The sequence below is a fragment of the Littorina saxatilis genome, linkage group LG3 (genome assembly GCF_037325665.1).
Source record: "Littorina saxatilis isolate snail1 linkage group LG3, US_GU_Lsax_2.0, whole genome shotgun sequence".
Lineage (NCBI taxonomy): Eukaryota > Metazoa > Mollusca > Gastropoda > Littorinimorpha > Littorinidae > Littorina > Littorina saxatilis.
In genome coordinates, this window is record NC_090247.1 from 28225548 (window position 1) to 28247577 (window position 22030).

The window sequence follows — 22030 nt, forward strand, 5'->3', positions numbered from 1 at the left end:
TCAGAGATTGTTTTTAATCCAAATATAACATATTTATATGTTTTGGGAATCAGGAAATGATGTAGAATAAGATGAACGTAAATTTGGATCGTTTTATATAAAACAAATTATTACAATTTTCAGATTTTTAATGACCAATGTCATTAATTAATTTTCAAGCCACCAAGCTGAAATGCAATACCGAAGTCCGGCCTTCGTCGAAAATTGCTTTACAAAAATTTCAATCAATTTGATTGAAAAATGAGGGTGTGACAGTGCCGCCTCAACTTTTACAAAAAGCCAGATATGACGTCATCAAAGACATTTATCGAAAAAAAACGTCTGGATATATACCCAGGAACTCTCATGTAAAATTTCATAAAGATCGGTCCTGTAGTTTACTCTGAATCGCTCTACACGCACACAGACACACATACACCACGACCCTCGTCTCGATTCCCCCTCTATGTTAAAACATTTAGTCAAAACTTGACTAAATGTAACAATCACTGACAGCGCCAGCCGCGTTGGCAAAGTCATGCACAGACAAACAGCTTGATCAACATACACTGACAGACAGACGAACAGATAGATAAACACGCACACTCACACGTATGCCGCGCGCGTACACACACACACACACACACACACACACACACACACACACACACAGACACACACACAGACACACACACAGACACACACAGACACACACACACAGTGACACGCACACACACATGAAACTGCGTTGTTATGACCAGTATGTTGTGGGTAAGGTGAGCTGCTCTGTCTTCAGGTTGTCTGCAAAGCTAAAATCAGTGCAACAACTTGATGCAGCATGTGCATTCACGAGGCCGGTTTTCTTACACTTAATCATGCTTTGCATTTCAACGCTGCTTTATAATTATGTTAAAACACAAGACTAAATTGTTGCATCTTGGCTTTGCGCAGGACATCACTGAGTCAGTATCTTTATAAAAACCTGTTTTCAAAAAAAGCTTCTCAGCTCAAAACGCGGAGGCGTAGACGAGGTTGAGAATGTGGGTCACCAAACAAGGTAGAATCCAAACACAGCTTTACCGAGTGCGCTATCGCGAAACCCAGCAGGTCGATTCAGACTGACTGGGCATCAACAGGGTTTTTATTGATCGAGCTTATCTGTTGCTGTACTTAATGTCAAGGTCGTTTGCAGGAATATATGTCCTGAATATACCAGACTAGTCAGCGATATAAATTATTTAAAGATCTCTGTATTGACCAGGTTTAGTTTAAAAAAGAAAAAAAGGTTCGCACTATGCAATTCGTATTTTTCTTTATAGTGTGAATTTTACATTTTTTTGCAGCTAAAGATGAAAACCCAAATAGATAAGAGCAAACAGAAAAAGCAAAGCAAAAAAAAAAAAAAAAAAAAAAAAAAAAAAAAAAAAAAAAAAAAAACCGCAAACAAAAACAGAACAAAATAAAACAAAACAAAAGAAAAAAAAGCCCACACAAAAACTGCATGGCTGAAATGCTTTGGTTGACTCTTCTTCTTCAGCGTTCGACGGTGCCACTGATTGGGTTGTCTCAATAATTGTTACATGTATAAACTTCAGAAAAAAAAGCTACAAATCGTGTCCGAGTTTAAATTAGGGTAATCAGGGTTGTTTAAATAGTATGGTTTTTATTCACAGTTAATATGTAAAGCGCGGAGAGCACAGTTCACTGTGGTTCGCGCTATATAAGCTCTCATTATTATTATTATTATTATACACCAGAATAATCAGTCTTCATCGGTAAGGCAAAAAAAAAAAGTTTTATGTTTCTGGTAACATGGCTTCAAAAAATAGGGTAGGTAGGTACTAGGTAGGGATTTTTTAGTTTTTTTGTTTTTGTTTTTTGTCAGGGTAGAAAATAACTATACAGTGACGCAAAGAGACTGGACTTACTATACAAAGAGAAAGACAACGAATTACAAAACAAATGAGACAAAAGGGATGCGGGGTTATCCCCCTTGTGTCGTCTGCCGTCTGTTACTTTCGTTTTGACGCTTTTTTTCCCCCTGTTCTTTTACAAATGCAATATAAAAGTCTAGGGTCGGCGGGAAAAAACTAGGTAGGGTCGGGTGACCAGAAACATACAACTTTTTTGTTTTGGCCAAAGCAGTGAATAAGTAAAACGGAATGAATGTTGTTTGGCGTTCTCTCACAGAAGCACATGCAAAATTCGTTCATGGAAAAAAAACCACCTTTATTTACCTGATCTTAATATTCTTAATGTCAAGGTCGTTTGCAGAAATAGATTTCCTAACTACACCCGACTAGTCAGTGATATAAACATAGCTTTGTGTATTGATCAGCTTTGAACAAATGGTGAAGCTGTGCACTAAGCAATTGTTGCATTTCTCTATGTCATAGTAATGTATGTGTATTCTCTATGCATATACGAAAACACAGAGAGATAGCTGCAGATGGGACAAATTAAAACAGAACAGAACAAAGTCACTTGAACTGAAATGGTAGGCTAAACGACATTTAAGACCTCCAACACTACAAATCTTGCATCTGTGTCAAAGTTTAAACAAGGGAAATTAGAGTTAGACAAATCAGAAATCAATATCGATAAGAAAACATTGAATGAAGATTTACAGTAAATGTTTTTTTCAACTTTATCTTACTGATGCATTTACGAAAGATGGCGGAACTTTTAGAGATATATAAAATATCTGTGTATTAATCAGATGACAAAAAGCGAAGGAGCGCACTGGTATAGGCCTACCCATTGTTAGGTTATCTTTGTGCCACTGCAACATTCGTTTTCTCTGCACATACAAAAAACACTGAGAAATAATAACACACGGGAAAAGCAAAACAAAACAAAACTCAGAGACTGATAATGATGATTTGCTTAATGCCATTTCAGGAAACAACTGCACATCTTCCGTTTGTCTCGAAGTTTCCATTTAGGGTAAACAGAGTAAGCTAAATCAAATACTCAGTCTCGATAAGAAAGTTGTCAAGGAAAGGGTTCAAATGTTGTTTGGCTTCACAGAAGCATGTTGTGCCCCAGGCTAGAACACACTATATTTGTCTGATGCAGGTTTCTTTAAATGTCAAGATCATTGGCACGAATAAATATTTCGTAACTATACCCGATTAGTCAGCGATATAAAAATAAAAAAAAGCTATGTATTGACGGATCAGCGAAGGCATACACTGTGCTTTGGGGATCGTTGTCTCATGAGGACAGCTGACGCAGTAAACCGATCAACGAAGTTCATTTAATTTTACAGAAAACATTCGCCCTAAAAACAAAGTACAGAGTTACGCGCTTAATTGAGACTAGTTTTTTTCTTCTTGCAATTAAAAGAAAAAAAAACATGTGCAATTTGTGTATCAGAAAACATAGTATTACTTGGTGGTGCTGCGAAAAATAGAAGGAAAATCACTGTGGGATTTTTTGTTTTGCAAGTTTTGTCTTGTTTTCGTTTTGCATTGCTAGGGAGAACTGCAAACAGAAAGCAGAGTTCTGTGCGTTGTGGATTTCTAGCGTTGTCTCACGAGGACAGCTGACGCAGTAAACCGATCGATGATGTTCAATGAATTTCTCCGTAAACATTCGCCCTGGTAAAAAAAAAAAAAAAATCAGCAATAGGCGCTTGAAGTTTAAAGGAATCTTTATTTTGCATTTTGAAAACAAATTCTCCCCGCTTTCTCTTATTTTCCTCCCTAGCTCTCTGTCTGTCTCTCGGCTGTCTGTCCATCTGTCTGTCTTTCTATCTGTCTGTCTGTCCGTCCGTCCGCCCATCCGTCCGTCTCTCTGTGTGTCTGTCTGTCTCATAGTCTCTCTGTCTGTCTCTCTCTCGCTCACTGCTTCACTGGGTCTTTTTGTGTGTCTATCATATGACGGCTTACTAGTGCCAAAACCTCATAATTGTAATTATCAACGGAAAATTAGTAATTTTCCCTTGATAATTACCATTTTCAAGTGTTAATTACTAATTTTCCCGGGAAAATTACTAACTTTCACCTGTTAATTACTAATATTTAGTTTTGGCTCACTTCCTGACGGATTGCTAGTGCCAAAACTAAAAATTAGTCATTTTCCCGTGAAAATTACTAATTATCCCGTGAAAATGAGTAACTAACGAGTGAAAACAGTAACTGACAGCGTTGATTAGTAATTATCACGTGATAATGGGTAACCCCAGGTTTTGGCACTAGTAAGCCGTCATACTATCACTTATCAGTGTATCTCTGTGTGTTGGTCATTGCAAGGTAATCAGTGATATAATCTAACAATTGATTTTTGTAGTTGCAGTAGACCTGCCAAATAAAGGTTTGTAACAAAATACAAAAATCAGTTTTCAAAATCTATGCATGCTACTGTTAATTGAGTTCAAGGCCGTAATACATCAAAATGCGTGTAATGAGAAACATCATGAACTTCGCTGGGACTCGTAAGTAAACAACAAGAACCTTTTTGCCAGTATCCCATTCACATGAAAAAACCAAGTCGCGTAAGGCGAAATTACTACATTTAGTCAAGCTGTGGAACTCACAGAATGAAACTGAACGCACTGCATTTTTTCACAATGACCGTAGTCCGCCGCTTGTGCATAACGGAGTGAAACTGACGAGCCTGTTCAGCGCGGTAGTGGTTTCGCTGTGCTGCATAGCACGCTTTTCTGTACCTCTCTTCGTTTGAACTTTCTGAGCGTGTTTTTAATCCAAACATATCATATCTATATGTTTTTGGAATCAGGAACCGACAAGGAATAAGATGAAATTGTTTTTAAATCGATTTCGGAAATTTAATTTTGATCATAATTTTTATATTTTTAATTTTCAGAGCTTGTTTTTAATCCAAATATAACATATTTATATGTTTTTGGAATCAGGAAATGATGTACAATAAGATGAACGTAAATTTGGATCGTTTTATATTAAAAAAAAAGTTAATTACAATTTTCAGATTTTTATTTTTAAGCCACCAAGCTGAAATGCAATACCGAAGTCCGGCCTTCGTCGAAGATTGCTTTACAAAAATTTCAATCAATTTGATTGAAAAATGAGGGTGTGACAGTGCCGCCTCAACTTTTACAAAAAGCCGGATATGACGTCATCAAAAGTATTTATCGAAAAAAAGAAAAAAAGTCCGGGGATATCATTCCCAGGAACTCTCATGTCAAATTTCATAAAGATCGGTCCAGTAGTTTGGTCTGAATCGCTCTACATACACACACGCACAGACAGACAGACACACACACTCACACACACACACACACACCACGACCCTCGTCTCGATTCCCCCTCTATGTTAAAACATTTAGTCAAAACTTGACAAAATGTAATAAAACATTTAGTCAAAACTTGACTAAATGTAAAAATCGAGTGCACCACCCTTCCATCCCTCAACGTACTCTGATAAACAAGTTTGGCCTACAACCAACTGCGACTTAGAACTGCTCGCGCAGTGTCCTTGGCCTTCCTATTTTGTGGACTGGGTGGCCGAGTGGTAACGCACTTGCGCTCGGAATCGAGAGGTTGCGTGTTCAGGCCTGGGTCAGGCCGCAATTTTCTCCCCCCTTTCCTAACCTAGGTGGTGGGTTCAAGTGCTAGTCTTTCGGATGAGACGAAAAACCGAGGTCCCTTCGTGTACACTACATTGGGGTGTGCACGTTAAAGATCCCACGATTGACAAAAGGGTCTTTCCTGGCAAAATTGAAAAGGCATAGCTAAAAATGTCCACCAAATACCCGTGTGACTTGGAATAAAGGCCGTGAAAGGTGAATGCTCGCCCTAATAGGCTTGAGGTTTGCTGGCCGATGTGAATGCGTGATATATTGTGTAAAAAATTCCATCTCACACGGCAGAAATTAATATGTAAATCGCCGTGAGCTCTTGTGAGAAACGGCGATTAATAAATGTCCATTATTATTATTATTATTATTATTATTTGCTAGCAATACTAAGAATCTTGTTTGCTGCACAGCAGTCGGTGCCGAGTACAGAGTTTCTCTGTCTCTCGCTGGCTTCTAGTTTCTGTCTCTCCAAGTATTTTACTCATTTTCAGTACTGCTCCCTGACATGTACGTACTCAAGTCTCTCAGGCTCTCTCTCTCTCTCTCTCTCTCTCTCTCTCTCTCTCTCTCTCTCTCTCTCTCTCTCTCTCTCTCTCTCTCTCTCTCTCTCTCTCTCTCTTAAACCTGTATGCCTTAAACCGTTATCCTTGTAAAATAAAGTTCGTTCGTTCTCTCTCTCTGTCTGAATATCTGTCCCCCTCAGTTTCTGTCTCTGTCTCTCCTCTTCAATGCATGTGCTCTCCGGCTTCTTCTTCTCTCTCTCTCTCTCTCTCTCCCCCCCCCCCCCCCCGCCTATCTCTCTCTCTCTCTTATGACTCAGCTTCGTGTTTTTACGTTTCAACTTTGACAGAGTTCAGCTTTGGCACTGACTTGTAAACAAGTCATCTTGTGAGCCAAAGAATTGATCCGATATGATTTTTTTTATTCAAGACTTATTAATGGTGCTCTCTCTGTCTCTCTACCGGCACTCTCTCTCTCTCTCTCTCTCTCTCTCTCTCTCTCTCTCTCTCTCTCTCTCTCTCTCCTCCGATCCCCCCCCCCACCTCTGTCTCTCTCTGTTTCTGTCTCTCTCTGTGTGTCTGTCTGTCTGAGCAGTGTCTGTCTGTCTGTCTGTCTGTCTCTCTCTTAGTCTCTCTCTCTCAGTCTCAGTCTCTCCCTCTCTCTCTCTCTCTCTCTCTCTCTCTCTCTGTCTCTCTCTCTCTCATGATAAACTTACCTATTTTCCCATAACTTGACAAAGTTGTAAATTGACAATGCCGCCCTGCAAACTATAATTATGTTTCAAGTCAGGCAAGGTAATTAATTAATCTGCCCGCCCGCACCAGTTATAATTGCTCAACGCTGATTATTGCGTGCTCTAGATCGAGTCCTCCTCCCTCTCCACATCATGCAAGGACTGTAACAAATTTGCTGATATTTTCAGGAGATCGGCCTTCACCTTTGTTCAAACAAGCCGGCCTGCAGGTCATGGTAACTAACAGGGTTTCGTTGCACACGTGCTGCAATTACCCTGTGTGTGTGTGTGTGTGTGTGTGTGTGTGTGTGTGTGTGTGTGAGTGAGTGAGTGTGTGTGTGTGTGTGTGAGTGTGGCTGTGTGTGTGTGTTTGTCCGGCTGTGTGTGTGTGCCGTGTGTGTGTGTGTGTGTGTGTGGCACTGAGTGTGTGTGTGTCAGTGTGTGTGTGTGTATGGCAGTGTGTGTGTGTGTGTGATTGTGACGTGTGTGTGTGTGTGGCAGTGTGTGTGTGGCAGTGTGTGTGTGTGTGTGTGGCAGTGTGTGTGTATGTGTGGTGTGTGCGGTGTGCGGGCGCGCGTTTGTATGTCAGTGTAAAAGCTATTTTGCACATGAATTATTATTAGCCACCAAACTGAAATGCAATACCGAAGTCCGGCCTTCGTCGAAGATTACTTTACAAAAATTTCAATCAATTTGATTGAAAAATGAGGGTGTGACAGTGCCGCCTCAACTTTTACAAAAAGCCGGATATGACGTCATCAAAAGTATTTATCGAAAAAACGAAAAAAAACGTCCGGGGATATCATTCCCAGGAACTCTCATGTCAAATTTCATAAAGATCGGTCCAGTAGTTTGGTCTGAATCGCTCTACACACACACACACACACACACCACGACCCTCGTCTCGATTCCCCCTCTATGTTAAAACATTTAGTCAAAACTTGACTAAATGTAATAAAACATTTAGTCAAAACTTGACTAAACGTAAAAATCGAGTGCACCACCCTTCCATCCCTCAACCTACTCTGATAAACAAGTTTGGCCTACAACCGACTGCGAAAAACAAGTCTACGACTTAGAACTGCTGCTCGCGCAGTGTCCTTGGCCTTCCTATTTTGCAAGCAATATAAGAATCTTGTTTGCCGCATAGCAGTCGGTGCCGAGTACAGAGTCTCTGTCTCTCGCTGGCTTCCAGTTTCTGTCTCACCAAGTATTTTTACTCATTTTACTGCTCCCTGACATGTACGTACTCAAGTCTCTCAGGCTCTCTCTCTCTCTCTCTCTTTCTCTCTCTCTCTCTCTCTCTCTCTCTGTCTCTCTCTCTCTCTCTTTCTCTCTCTCTCTCTCTCTCTTTCTTAAACCTGTTTGCCTTTAACCTTTATCCTTGTAAAATAAAGTTCGTTCGTTCGTTCTGTCTGTCTGAATATCTGTCCCTCTCAGTTTCTGTCTCTGTCTCTCCTCTTCAATGCATGTGCTCTCTTCTTCTTCTTCTCTCTCTCTCTCTCTCTCTCTCTCTCTCCCCCCCCCCCCCCCCCACCGCTTATCTCTCTTATGACTCAGCTTCGTGTTTTTACGTTTCAACTTTGACAGAGTTCAGCTTTGGCACTGACTTGTAAACAAGTCATCTTGTGAGCCAAAGAATTGATCCGATAATGATGATTTTTTTTATTCAAGATTTATTAATGGTGCTCTCTCTGTCTCTCTACCGGCACTCTCTCTCTCTCTTTCTCTCTCTCTCTCTCTCTCTCTCCTCCGATCCCCCCCCACCTCTGTCTCTCTCTGTTTCTGTCTCTCTCTGTGTGTCTGTCTGTCTGAGCAGTGTCTGTCTGTCTGTCTGTCTGTCTCTCTCTCTCTCTCTCTCTTAGTCTCTCTCTCTCAATGTCATGTCTCTCTCTCTCTCTCTCTCTCTCTCTCTCTCTCTCTCTCTCTCTCTCTCTCTCTCTCTGTCTCTCTCTGTCTCTCTCTCATGATAAACTTACCTATTTTCCCATAAACTGACAAAGTTGTGATTGACAGTGCCGCCCTGCAAACTATATGTTTCAAGTCAGGCAAGGTAATTAATTAATCTGCCCGCCCGCACCAGTTATTGCTCAACGCTGATTATTGCGTGCTCTAGATCGAGTCCTCCTCCCTCTCCACATCATGCAAGGACTGTAACAAATTAGCTGATATTTTCAGGAGATCGGCCTTCACCTTTGTTGTAAACAAGCCGGCCTGCAGGTCATGGTAACTAACAGGGTTTCGTTGCACACGTGATGCAATTACCCTCTGTGTGTGTGTGTGTGTGTGAGTGTGCCTGTGTGTGTGTGTGTGTGGCACTGAGTGTGTGTCAGTGTGTCAGTGTGTGTGTGTGTGTGTGTGTGTGTGTATGTGTGTGTGTGTGTATGTGTGTGTGTGCGGCGTGCGGGCGCGCGTTTGTATGTCAGTGTAAAAGCTATTTTGCACATGAATTATTATTCATGATATTTGTCGTTGGACACCGAGAGACAGAGCGCTGAAGAAGGCAATTTCTTTTCTGTTTGTCACAAAAATAGGGGGAAATGCGACATTTTCTTTCCTTTTGCACGGAAAACCATGAATAACTGATTCAGATTGATTAAAAAAAGAAAGAAAATCACTATTCTTTTGGGTGCAAGATACGCATAACTTTATCGAGTGACTTGTCACTATCGCAAATCAGCAATAAAAAAACAAGTTCTCTTTTTCTCAAGGTAAGTATCAGCGTTATCGCGTGACACTGATGGCATCAAGCTGAAGTGAAAAACAGAATCATGGATATATACTTAAAGATACCTTACTCGAGTCTTGTGTAGACCGTCTCGGAAATCGGCAGCCTGGCTGCTTTGTATGTGGAACATGTTCGTTGAATTTCTTTGTTATTGACTCGTGTCAATCTGCGATATCAATCCACACACACGCACGCACGCACACACACACACACTCATATACATACATACATACATACATACACACACACACATATATACACACACACACATATATACACACACACACATATATATACACACACACACACATACACATACACACACACATACATACATACCTACATGCATATACATACACACACACACACACACACACACACACACACACACACACACACACATACAACAACAAAAACAACAACAACAACAACAACAGCAACAACAACACACGCCAAATCCTAATCTGCGCAGAAAACAGCTAGGCCTTTCACACATGGCATAAGAATATCCTTTTACATGTACATGTACTTGGAAACATACCACGAGTCTACAGCCTGGCGTCAGAGTGAGATTTCGTCACTAACATCAGTGTCAATCTGTGATAGCAATTCCGCAAGCAAGCCGCCACGCTGTTGATTTTGTTCATAACTATATCCATATCGGCGAAAGACTACTCTTAGCCCCTTCTATAAAAGCCTGAACATAAAACTTGAATAAAAATCATAGCTCCCCCAAACACACACACACACACACACACACACACACACACACACCACAAAAAACGACAAAACAACAACAAAACACCTATATAAAAAGGAATATTTCTGGGTTTTGTTTGTTTGTTTTTCCTTTTGTTTTGTTTTTGTTGTTGTATTTGGTTATGCAAATTAGAGTGCTATTTCCTAAACTTTTTGAGAAGTTAAAACAAAAAACAACATTGACAATGCTGCACTGGCTTTCGCGCACAGGGGTTCAATCAAATATGATCGTTAACACTGGGAGTGGGGTATCTTTAAACTTTTACCACAGATATCTAATTCTACCGCTACGCTGCTTTTACTAAAACAGCAAAACTCCTATTTACAACAAGCTAACAAGCTTTTTACTACAAGGTCGCACGTGCTACTCTCGCGTACCGCACGTGCAAATGGAAATGTCAAACCTCTCGGCGGGTGAGAGGGAAAGGAGAGGGATGGCAGTGGAAGGAGGGGGGGGGGGGGTGGGGGGTTGGGGGAGGGTTAAAGGGGTTGGGTCGTTGGGCGGTCACCGGCACGTGGCCTCTGAAGCTGTGTTTGTTCTCACCATTTGTTTTGATCGCTAGGTCAAGGCAAAACCTGGGAGAAATTCTGGATCCACTACCGAAGTCCTCCGTGCAGCTGATGCGTGTAGACAGCCTCTATCCTCTATCTCTCTCTGGAGTGGTTTAAGAGTTCGATCCGCTCTTGGTATTCTCCCCCCCGCCCCCCGTCCCTCGTTGACGCGATGAACCTAAAACATATTAACACATTATCTGTCTGTTTTACAGTCTCCCCCCCCCCCACCACCACCACCACCACACACACACTTTTCCAAATCCCCTCTATTTCTTCCACACACAAGGACTGTGACACACACACACTCACACACACTCACACACACACCAACACGCACTGATTTACCAGTTTAGTTCGGTGTGGAGAAGCTCTTACCAGCACCCACGTGAGATATCTTTTTAATTGTCGTTTCTAGATCTTTCTTGTTCAATACTTGTCTTCCTATTTTAAACGGTTAAAGGTCCAGACCATGCTGTTTTAGCGTCAAAAACGCTTCGAATCGTGTTCCTGCGCGACCGAACACTTCCCGATGTTTGCAGTTAGTTAGAAAACCACTTTCTTACCGTCTTCAACAATGTTTGGTTTACTTCGGAATCTTCTAAGGCCGTAATCCGACGAATTTCGTGACCGAAGCGACGGATTTCTTCTCCAAAACGACCCGCCATTGTGCCGCGTGATCTTCGCGAGACTGGCTTATGAATAAATTATCCGTGACGTCACACTGTGTGAAGATGGTTGTTTACCAACATGGCAACAAGCGTAACTGCAGACGAAATTGAACCGTACATGTTCGAACTACCAGTTTCTCTCCTCGAATCAAGCATGAAAGATGAGGAGCGGAGGCCACTTCCAGCAGTAGTGAAAAGACAGTGACGATGAAAATTGCGACTCTGTTTGTCTCAGCGATCAAAGGTAAACACGCCCGCTCTCTGTGCTGAACTTATCGTCTGCTTTCGAGTCTGTGCTATTTTTTTCACTCTCGCCTTGTCAACGCACTCGCGAATAAGTGGGATATTGTTTAAGTGTTCATGCATTGCATGCACGAGTAAAAGAACAACAGCTCATCGCAGTTTTAACTGTTCTTGATTATTTCAGAGACTGGTGTCAGAGTGGCCACTGTACCTGTTGTATTGTGTGGGAGGGGCAGATTTGAGAGAGAGAGGAAGCTAGCCTGAGGTACATTGTAGAATGAAAACTTGCAGGGGAGCAAGAATGCATCACCAGCCACGAAGGTGTACATACAACTTTTTTTGAGGTGCCTATATTTGTTTGATTGTTAAATGTATGTATTTGTTGTTGTTTTTAAAGGCTATCAAGAAAACTGTTGTCATTTAAATTTGTAACACTCAGGCACATATAGTTTCACACACACACAAGATTAACTCACTTGCATGCCCACAGAAGAAGTTTGCTCTTCACATTGTTCTGTTGTTGTTGTTTTTATAATGTAATCATTGTAACATCAACACTCAGTAATAACCAATATTACAACACAATCACTTTTTCATCAGAACTCACTCACATACTACATGTATTAAACCCTGGTTTATGGACACTTGCATTTGTACTTTGCATGGGAAAGCAGCCTGAATTTCAGATGAACTTTAATAAAAGAAGATTTATATGTATGTTGCTCTAGATGCATGTTTTAATAAATAATAATGACATTCAGGAAAGTAAAAGGACTGTTGAAGTTTGCTGTTGTAAAATGTCTGATGATTAGGGTTCTGTTGCACATTTAGTGAATTGACTGTACCAATTGCTGTTATTATTTACACCCAATCAGTGCATCCACATGATATTATGTAGCTTAAATTAAAGAACATGTTTTGATGTGTTCAGAACATACCGACAAGTTGCACACTCACTGACTTTCCGAAAGAACAGGAAAGTTCTTCCTGCCTGTCTGGTCACTGCCATCAGAGACCTCTTTCTGTCACAGAGCTACACAGGCTTCAAATATATGTAAGATAAATAAAAGGTACATTACAACTCTCAACTGCGGGGTGTGTGTGTGTGTGTGGGGGGGGGGGGGGATGTGCATAACCATTGCATACTTAAGGTCGGCTTAAACTGCAAACAGAAATGTGGAGCTTGCATAACAATTCTTGCTTTGGCAGATTTGGAGATAGGCAGCCTCAGTCTATATAGTTGGTCACCAGTTGGGGCGTCCTGCTTGGTGACAACTTGAGCTTTGTCAACTGGTCTAGCTGTAGCAGTCAAAGTCTGGGCACTGTTGCATTGTAGTCTTGCTGTGTATGCAGAGCTTTGTTGTAGCTGCCATAGGCCAGTGTTGCCATAGACCAGTGTTAGGATCACCACCCCCTCAAACAGCTCCTTCAGTTAACCTGATGCCTGTTTTAGACAGAAAAAAAAGTTACCACAATCAGCAGAACTTTCACTGGAGAATGGGCATAATTCTTTCATACTTTCTTTCTCATAGCTTTTTTTGGTTTTTATAATCTCTTCATTACACTAAATAACATCCATCTTAAGACCTATTTTGAGCCTGAATTTAAGTTGACTAGTAATGATATTAATCATAATGTATTTATTTTTATAATGTACAAACTAGAGTATGTATGTGGATATGTGTGTGATGGTGCTGGTATGGATATGCATGGTTTGGGTTATGTGTGTACTGATGTGTACATTTTATGTGTTGGTATGTTTTGCGAGTGCGATTTTATGTGATGTTATTCTGTACACCAGCCAAAACAAAATGTCTGGTATATTAGATAATAAACGCACCTTTAAATTTATTAGCGACTACACCCCGTCACCCTGCAGTCCCCCTCCCCCCCATTACACCCTACACTTTTAACATTGTATAAAAAAATCATGTCCCAATATAGGTCCCTAGTTACCTGGGAGGACGTTAAGCTCCATAATCAACATCAACAACGTATTGAATTGAATTGAAAAGCTGGGGTTAGGAGGTCTAACTTCTTGAATTAAAGTGGTTTTTTTCTCAGGTGCATGTAGTTTTTTATTTGCTTGAAATCATGGTGTATTCTGGTTGTAAGAAAAGAGTCAATTTCCTTGTAAGCCTGCAAAATTAAGATTTGTCATTTTTGAAGTACATTTTTGTAAGAGTCCAAAATAGTCCAGGATAAGGAGGAAAAACATAGGGTGGGTCAGGAAATCTGAAACATTGCATAGTTTTGTTTTGCCTATGTAGACACAAAAAGTACTCAGAGTACTTCCCCCCCCCCCCCCCCCCAAGAGAGCATAGCTGTTTTAATTATTTTAATGCCACTGTTAGCAAGAGGAGTACTACAGACAGCAATCAAACAGTGGATTTTTTCTGTAGACATTGTTATTTCTGTTTAGGTGTTTCAGTAGTTTTCTATGCGGATAAATCATGCTGCATGATCACTAGAAACAATCCAGCTCTGGAGCATGCAAGTTTTTTAAAGGTTTTTTTCCCATGTTACTCTGAGAGAAAAAAACAACCCACAGAGATAAAGTTGAACTGGCAGTTTGACTGAAGCAGTGGTAATAACACAGAGTGCTCTTCCTACAATCAATTTTTTTTATGTGGATGATGATGTCCATACATGTACAGTTTGGTTGTATTATTTTGCTAGACTATTTGTTTCTGTTAGATATATCTGCTCACATGATTGTTGTTCATAATTTGACATTACATTTACTGCTGATCAAAATGTATTGTTGGAATAGGTCTGCTTAATATTCTGACTGCAGTTTTGTAATAAAATCAAATAACACAGATGTTTTAAGTATCAAAGTGCTTTTCACACACACACACACACACACACACACACACACACACACACACACACACACACACACACTATGAGTATGACTGCAAACATGAATTTGTACTTGTATTAATTATAATTACTGTATTACAGAACCTGATCTGAAAAAAAGGACAACAGCAAATTATTCATGCAAGCTTGCTGTATTAACGATTTCTTTATCCATTTAATACAACACTGAATTAAAAGATAACAACTATAACAACGTGTGTGTGTTTGTGTGAATGTCTATGTGTATATGGACGGACACTGATTAAACCTGAGACTCATCGATTACCCAGGTGAGTGTAAAAGAGGGAGAGAGAGAGGGAACTTTAAGGTGGGTGCATGGGGACGGGCATGTAGTAACAGATATATGTTTTAATCTGTAATCTTAACACATGTGCTTAAAATTAGGAACAGATGCCATTCCACTACAAATACTGTCAGTCTGACAAAAACGCCCAGTGACACTGAACCCCTATCCCTTACAGAACACATTCAGTATACATGTACTCACTTCCTTTCGTCTGCGTTTAGTGAAAGCAGATCGTTCTGATGACACTGATTGGTATCCGGTTTCTGACCTCCTGTGAGTGGTCAACAATTGTCGGAACTGGAACTGCGTTAGGCAACAGCTGTTTTGTGTGTGCCAGGTTTTCTTGCTGGCTTAACTGCGTTCGCATTGGAAGAAAGTGTCGCGAAACACAGCACATCGTGTTGGCCGTTTCCAGTTAATCAGTCTTGCTGCAGAAGTTGTAAGCCCATCGGAAAAAGGTGACAACTGATGCCTGAACCTTTTTTCTATACTTCATAGCTATCAGCAGCCGTGCGCATTCCTTCGGCGTGCTGTTGATGCTCGATTTAGGCAAACGCCCACTTGAGCGTAAGCTGTAACTTTCGGTTTCCAAACACAAAGTGACGTCACAGCCGGTTCTCGTCTACTGGCGGCCATTTCGAAGTCTCGTTTAGCAGACGAATTTGGCGGAACGTTTTTAATTAAATCACAATGATTAAGCTACGAATCGGTGAATTTCTTTACATTTTTGGAATCTTTAGGTGCATTTCTCTAACCTTCAGTCATCGGTTAGTGGTTCTAATAACCTTTAAAACAGCGTGGTCTGGTCCTTTAAGGCTCTGGGCGGGTACTATGGGGTACACTCTTTGTTGCGACCCGAGATTGCCACCCGGGGTGCTTCAGGAGCGTTAAAAGGGTACCAGGGACATTATTTCGAGGTGGCCAAATAGCTGACCGTTTTCAGCGCATATTTTACTGTATCTAGAAACGACAATTAAAAAGATATCTCACGAGGGTGCTGGTAAGAGCTCCTGCTTGGCTTGTCGTGAGTAATCCTGACAAATTCTCCCTGTCTCTCAGCCCACTAACATCATGGTATCGCAGTGTGATGAGAACATGGACAACCAACACGAACAACATTCGTATTTCCTTCGAACCTTGTATCCCAACGTGACGATACAAGGAAAGAGCAATATCAACACAAATAATATTCGTATTTCCATGGAACCTTGTGTCCCAACATAACGAGACAATGAAAGAGCAACGAGAACAATATCAACACGAACAACATTCGTATTTCCTTCGAACCTTGTATCCCAACGTGACGATACAATGAAAGAACAACTAGAACAATATCAACAAAAATAACATTCACAATCATTTCCTCCGATGTGTGTCCCAACGTGACGATACAAAGAAAGAGCAATGAGAACAAGAACAACATGAACGTCATTACACCCCCGGTATAGGGGTGTGTATAGGATTCGGTCGATGTGTTTGTTTGTTTGTTTGTGTGTTTGTGTTCGCATATAGATCTCAAGAATGAACGGACCGATCGTCACCAAACTTGGTGAACAGGTTCTATACATTCCTGAGACGGTCCTTACAAAAATTGGGACCAGTCAAACACACGGTTAGGGAGTTATTGGTGGATTAAGATTCTACAAGGACTTATAGAGGGACATATTAATGGTCAAAGGGAAATAACCTTCTCAGTTGGTGGCAGTGAGAATGGTAAGGACGGGGGTGTTTTTCCTACCTCGGAGGAATTTCTTGTTTAACTTTGTATCCTAAATAACATGGCGACACGCTGGAAGAACAAGTAAAAGAATATGATCAAAGTCTCTGGAAATCCGAGTAATAAACACCTTTCCTGGTCGTCTTTTGCTGGCCGATAATGAGGTGTCAGTTTTTCATTATCGACCATTTAGCGGGGTTTCCAGTTTTTGTCTCATCATGGACGCCTGATGCTGGACGTGTTGTTATTCAAGGGTCAAGGTCGCCTCTCTCTCTCTCTCCCTCTCTCTCTCTCTCTCTCTCTCTCTCTCTCTCTCTCTCTCTCTCTCATATATATATAAAACGATTAGTATTCGCATAAAGCCTTCAATGTGCACATATTCCTATGGTTTTTGTTTTCTGCCTTTTCTCTCTCTTTTTCTACGTGAATGTCCGTGTAAATATGTGATTAGAGAAGTCCCTCTCTGGGCGAGGGGTGGTTGAAAAAAGTCTGTTTGTACAACCCTCGTAAAATAAAATTTGATTCGATTCGATCTCTCTCGCCTTTACGGTCAACATCATTGGTGTCAAATCCCTCGAGCTCCTTCACAACACCACCCCCCCCCCCCCCACTCGCTGGCCTTACTTTCCTCTCATCCCCACCCTTGTATTAATTTCTTTCTGTTTCAACCCCAGTCCTGACCCATTCCACGCTTTTACATTTCCGCCTACCCCCACCCCCCTCCACTATCTGTCTTTCCGAGTTTTCACAGTCGAAACCATTCTGTCTTCTCAACGGACAGATTGGATACTTTTTGCTTAGGTCATTGTGAACCACGACTCTCTCTACACCCTACACCCTGTCCACAATTACTCCACTTCTCACAAACCACCCCACCCACATCCCCTTTTGTCCCCCCCCCCCCCCCCCCCCACCTTCCAGCCTCCGCACGCGCGTGCGCTGGTGCAGGCGTGTGCCGTCGTGCATTCTTTGATAGCAACAGAAGTTTCAAGGCCACTCTTGTTGTTGGCGGGAATTCGTGGCAGGACGAGTTCATTGATGGATGGAGGGTGGTGGTGTTGGGCGGGGGGGGGGGGGGGGGGGGGGTGGGGGTGGGGGTGGGGGGGAGGGGATTCAGTGCGCGTGGCTGTGACAGATTCAAGGAATGCATCTTTTCAGGGTCATGAGAAAACTGCTAACCGTAGGGACTGTGAGTACGCGCGCAAGTTGTATGAGCCGAACCAGTAATTCGTGCGCGGAAGTTACAACCCGATATTGCGCGGAGCATACATGTATTTTACAAGCGCGGAATTTACATATGCGCGGAAATTACCGGCTGCGAGAAAACTCAAGGCCTGAGGGGTCGTTTGGAATTGAGAGCGTGACCGATTTTTCAATGAGGGTCACGCTTTTCGGTGCAAGGCTTGATGCTTTTGGCTGTCTCGCTTGTCACGGTGTTAATTCTTTGTTTCTTTATATCTCTCCAAGTTTCCCTCGTGTTTATGTTTTCTTTGTTTACAAACCTATTTGGATATTTCAAGCGCAATCAAGCATCACTTGTCCATGCATTGTTCTTTCTTGTGTGGACAATACAGTATGTTATGTCTTATCCAGACATGATAACTGATCCAATGCCTTCTTTCTGTCCGGCCGAAGCCTAGATTGGAGCAGGTCTTCCATTCTCAACGGTACTTTCACGGTCGTTCCTGTGCAGTTCCACAGTATTACTCCTGGGGTAATGTCAACGTGCATAACAATGGCAAAAGAACATTGAGCGAGTTTTAGCGTCAACTAAGGTGACTCGAGTCGAACCGGAGGTCGCAAAAACTCGGTCCGGTACGACTGGAGTGACGTCACCGGTTAACCAACTTTCAACCTTGCTTCCTGCGTAGGGTCTCTCCAGTTCCAAGATGGCTGCCAAGGCGAGGTGAGAAACTTCTGCAAATATTTTTTGACAAAGTTACGGATTGTGAGAAGACATTTGTTGTAAATCACTTAGCCTTTCAAAAATTAAGGATACTGGGTTGGATACTGTCTTGGTTTTAATGCATTTTATTTTAGCAGTGATGTTTATTTTGGGAAGAAATGAGGTCAACAGGAGTTTGGGTGCGATTTCGGCTCAAATGTACTTTAGCGCCCTGAACTTTTACCCGGCTGTTTTGCGCTCGATTTTCACGCTCACTTCTTCATTGACGTTCGAATCGATAGTTCGATGTTTTGGCATTACATTCACATCAACAATAAAACAGTACTGCTTGTTCATCATCGTCGTCCATCAACTCTCCACAACAGTAAATCCGTAACGCGCTTGTCGCCATCTTGTTGCAAGGGACGCGACTGGACACAACCCAACAGCGTTTCCGCGAAGAAAAAAACCAGACATGCGCAGTGACCCTACCGTAGCTCAACCCTGTTCCTCGCGAAAACTCGCTCATTATCACGAGGCCAGCTCGACCATTGTGCTTTCAGTTTGTCCTCTGGGACATTATGTGCTGTTCTGAACATTGCACGTGCTGGTCGAGACTGAAACAACTTCACAGCATGTGACCAACTGAACTTGGCAATAAAAAGATATGAAAAATGGAGCTTTCAGAGCTTTATTTTCTGCCGTCACAGTGATGGCTTTGCTCAAAAGAGTCCAAGACTATACGTGATCTTGTGATAAATTCGAAATACCCAACGAGAGGAGAACCTCTGTTGTGGTGCACAAACAAATCAGCAAGGACGAATCCAATACACTTTCAGATGTAACCATTGTCTTAAAATGCAGCCGCAAGGACCCTTCTCATGCTGATCGATGCGTATCATGTTGATGTCTGGACTACAACACGAAGCAGACATTTTAGACAACCGTCAACGCTTTCAAAACTTATGTAGGTTGCATGTTCATCAAGTAGAGTAATAATAATAATAATAATAATAATAATAATAATAATAATAATAATAATACGAGAATTTATAACGCGCACATAACTCACCACAAGGTATCACAATTTCCACATAAACAGGCGAAGTTACATTGATATTCCACAACAGATACGCAGCATGAACGGACCAACAACGGTGACATAGACCTTTCATATTCGTTGGTGACGTATATGTTATCAACACTGCTTCCGGCTACATTGTGACCGTTCGGTTAGGTGGCCTTGGGTGGCCTTGATTCATGCTCAAGCGCAAGAGAAAAATGACATCTTTGATTTTGGGGGACAAAATGAGTTTTCACTGTCATGCAATAGAGCAAAGGATGTTGTGGAGTTACATGCAAAAAGACCCAGATTCATTCTAACCTTTTTACTTTAAAAAAAAAAGTCAAGCTTCTGAAGGCACTGATGAGACCAAGAACTCGGGTGTCTTGTAATTAAACTCGATCAGAAGGTACGGGATTTGCTGACTCTGTGCATCCTGAACTCAGGTCAAAATGAGTTCGGCTCATTCTCTCCCTGACAGGATGCCTTGAGTTTCAAGGAAACCGATTTTTTTTATTTTTTTTTTTTTTTTTTTATATTTAGAGTTTTTTGTAATGTTTTATTGATATAAGCAGATTCGCGATCGTCGATAATGATTTTTCATGGTGTTTTGTAATTTTTAAATTACAAAGGAATTGATATGTAAGACAGTTTCAAGCGAGCTATTTTTCGCGGCTGTATTAACTGTGCAAACAACTCTAAATATGGCAAAAGTATCACGTGATAATCAACCGTTTGGTTTCGGCGTTCACTGGAGCAGACGATTTTTTCTGTAACCAGTTGACAGTGATGAAACCATATATTACGGTCTCCTTCCGGCAGCAGTCCCAAAAATTCGACTTGTTTTGACCTTAGAACGATGTCTTTATCATAACTGTGAAGAACAGAACGGAGATCACTGTCGAAGTCGGCCAATCTGCAATCATTATCGTCTCGCGAACACTGATCTCAAATTTAGATCAGTGCTCGCGAAAACCGATATGGGAGATAACTCTGTATTTTTGTTTTGATAGATTCGCGTAGGACTGTAGCGTCTGGTCAGGGAGAGAATGAGCCGAACTCATTTTGACCTGAGTTCAGGATGTTGCACAATGAAATAGCGTTGCAATCGAAATAACTTGTTTAATTGTGTAATTTCGCAAATCCATTTGGTATGTGAATATAGATATTAGACCTTGTAGAGACCAAAAAGCTCAAATTGTTAAAACCAGCCAGTCTTCACCTGCTGACGGTTTTTAGTACGTAACTCGAAATTGTGTTGTTCGACTTATGTAACCTTTTCCCAAACATTGTCGCATAATATTATATAATCACGATTAACTTGACACAGTGACAACTGCGGAAAGTCAAATGCGAAAAAAAATCATGGCTTAGGTTGAGCCGGGGTTAAAAGAAAATGGCAATAATAGGTTATGTTTTTGTCAGGGACAAAGGGGCAGCGGGCAGCTGGGCAAACAATAGATGCATTCTTGCCCATTATCCAATCACTGAAGGTCAACTCTTCCTCTCCCCCCACCCTCACCCCTCCTATCACCACGCACACGCATCCTGGAGCCGATGGGGTCTATGTCGACCAAAAGAGTGGGATTCCCTGTAGGTGGACTACCTGCAGGGGGATTCCCTGTATACAATGTGAAGTTCCTGTGAGGAAGTAGGATACCGCTCGATCTCGTGCCAAGCGCGTGACTGCCGTAAAACGATTTGAGTTACCTTAGCGTTACTTCCTCTTCCACAATGGCGGTTCCACCGGAAAATCTGTTAGAATTCCTGAATTCGCGTGCAGTATGTCGTTATTACGAGTAATTTATTTTAGCTGCGTTTTCTTCCATTTAGTTATCGATTTAACTTTTCTTAAATCAAAATTGCAAACCATACTCGAATGTTTTAAGAAATACCCAAAAATATCGAAAATCATCAAATTCTACCGATGTCGTTAAGCATCACGTGACTTTCAGCGAGATCGGCAAAACGCTTACAGGAACTCCCACCTGTGGGATTCCCTGTATACAGGAAATCCCCCTACAGGAAGTCCGCTCTTTTGGTCGACATAGACCCCATCAGCCATACTGGACGTCACACGCAAGTCAGACTTCTCCTTGTCCTCGTCGTGATTTGGCTTTTTTGGAGGGGGAGGGGGAGAGGGAGATGGGGTAGGGAGGGGGTCGGGGGATTGGGTAGGGAGGGAGGGGAGCGTGCAGGGGATCAACAAAATCCTGACAGGAACGCGGAAACTTGGTTTTCCGAGACAGGTACACTGCTGCCCAGACAGCCGAGCCGGGCTGACAACAGTGAAAGAGGCAGTTACCATGACTTTCATTCTGTGGCTCGAGCCGCTTTTTCCGCGAGGCGCTCAATACACAAACAAGCAAACAAACAGAGACTAAAAAACCATTTCGAAATATTGTCAGAAAAGTATTATTCCCCAACGTGGGCAAGGTCGTTCCAATGGAATTGACCGTCTTTG

The 22030-nt window shown here is 41.8% G+C and overlaps 2 long non-coding RNA genes across 2 annotated transcripts; one reads left to right on the forward strand and one right to left on the reverse strand.

The window, feature by feature from the left end:
- Nucleotides 1-11276: 11276 nt before the first annotated feature.
- LOC138962060 (uncharacterized) lies at nucleotides 11277-14556 on the forward strand. Its single transcript, XR_011454390.1, has 2 exons — nucleotides 11277-11730; nucleotides 11914-14556. It is a non-coding gene; the product is annotated as an uncharacterized lncRNA (long non-coding RNA).
- Nucleotides 12656-15710, reverse strand: LOC138962059 (uncharacterized). The gene is made up of 2 exons (XR_011454389.1): nucleotides 15103-15710; nucleotides 12656-13173 (listed from the first exon to the last, which is right to left on the reverse strand). It is a non-coding gene; the product is annotated as an uncharacterized lncRNA (long non-coding RNA).
- Between the last annotated feature and the right edge of the window lie 6320 nt (nucleotides 15711-22030).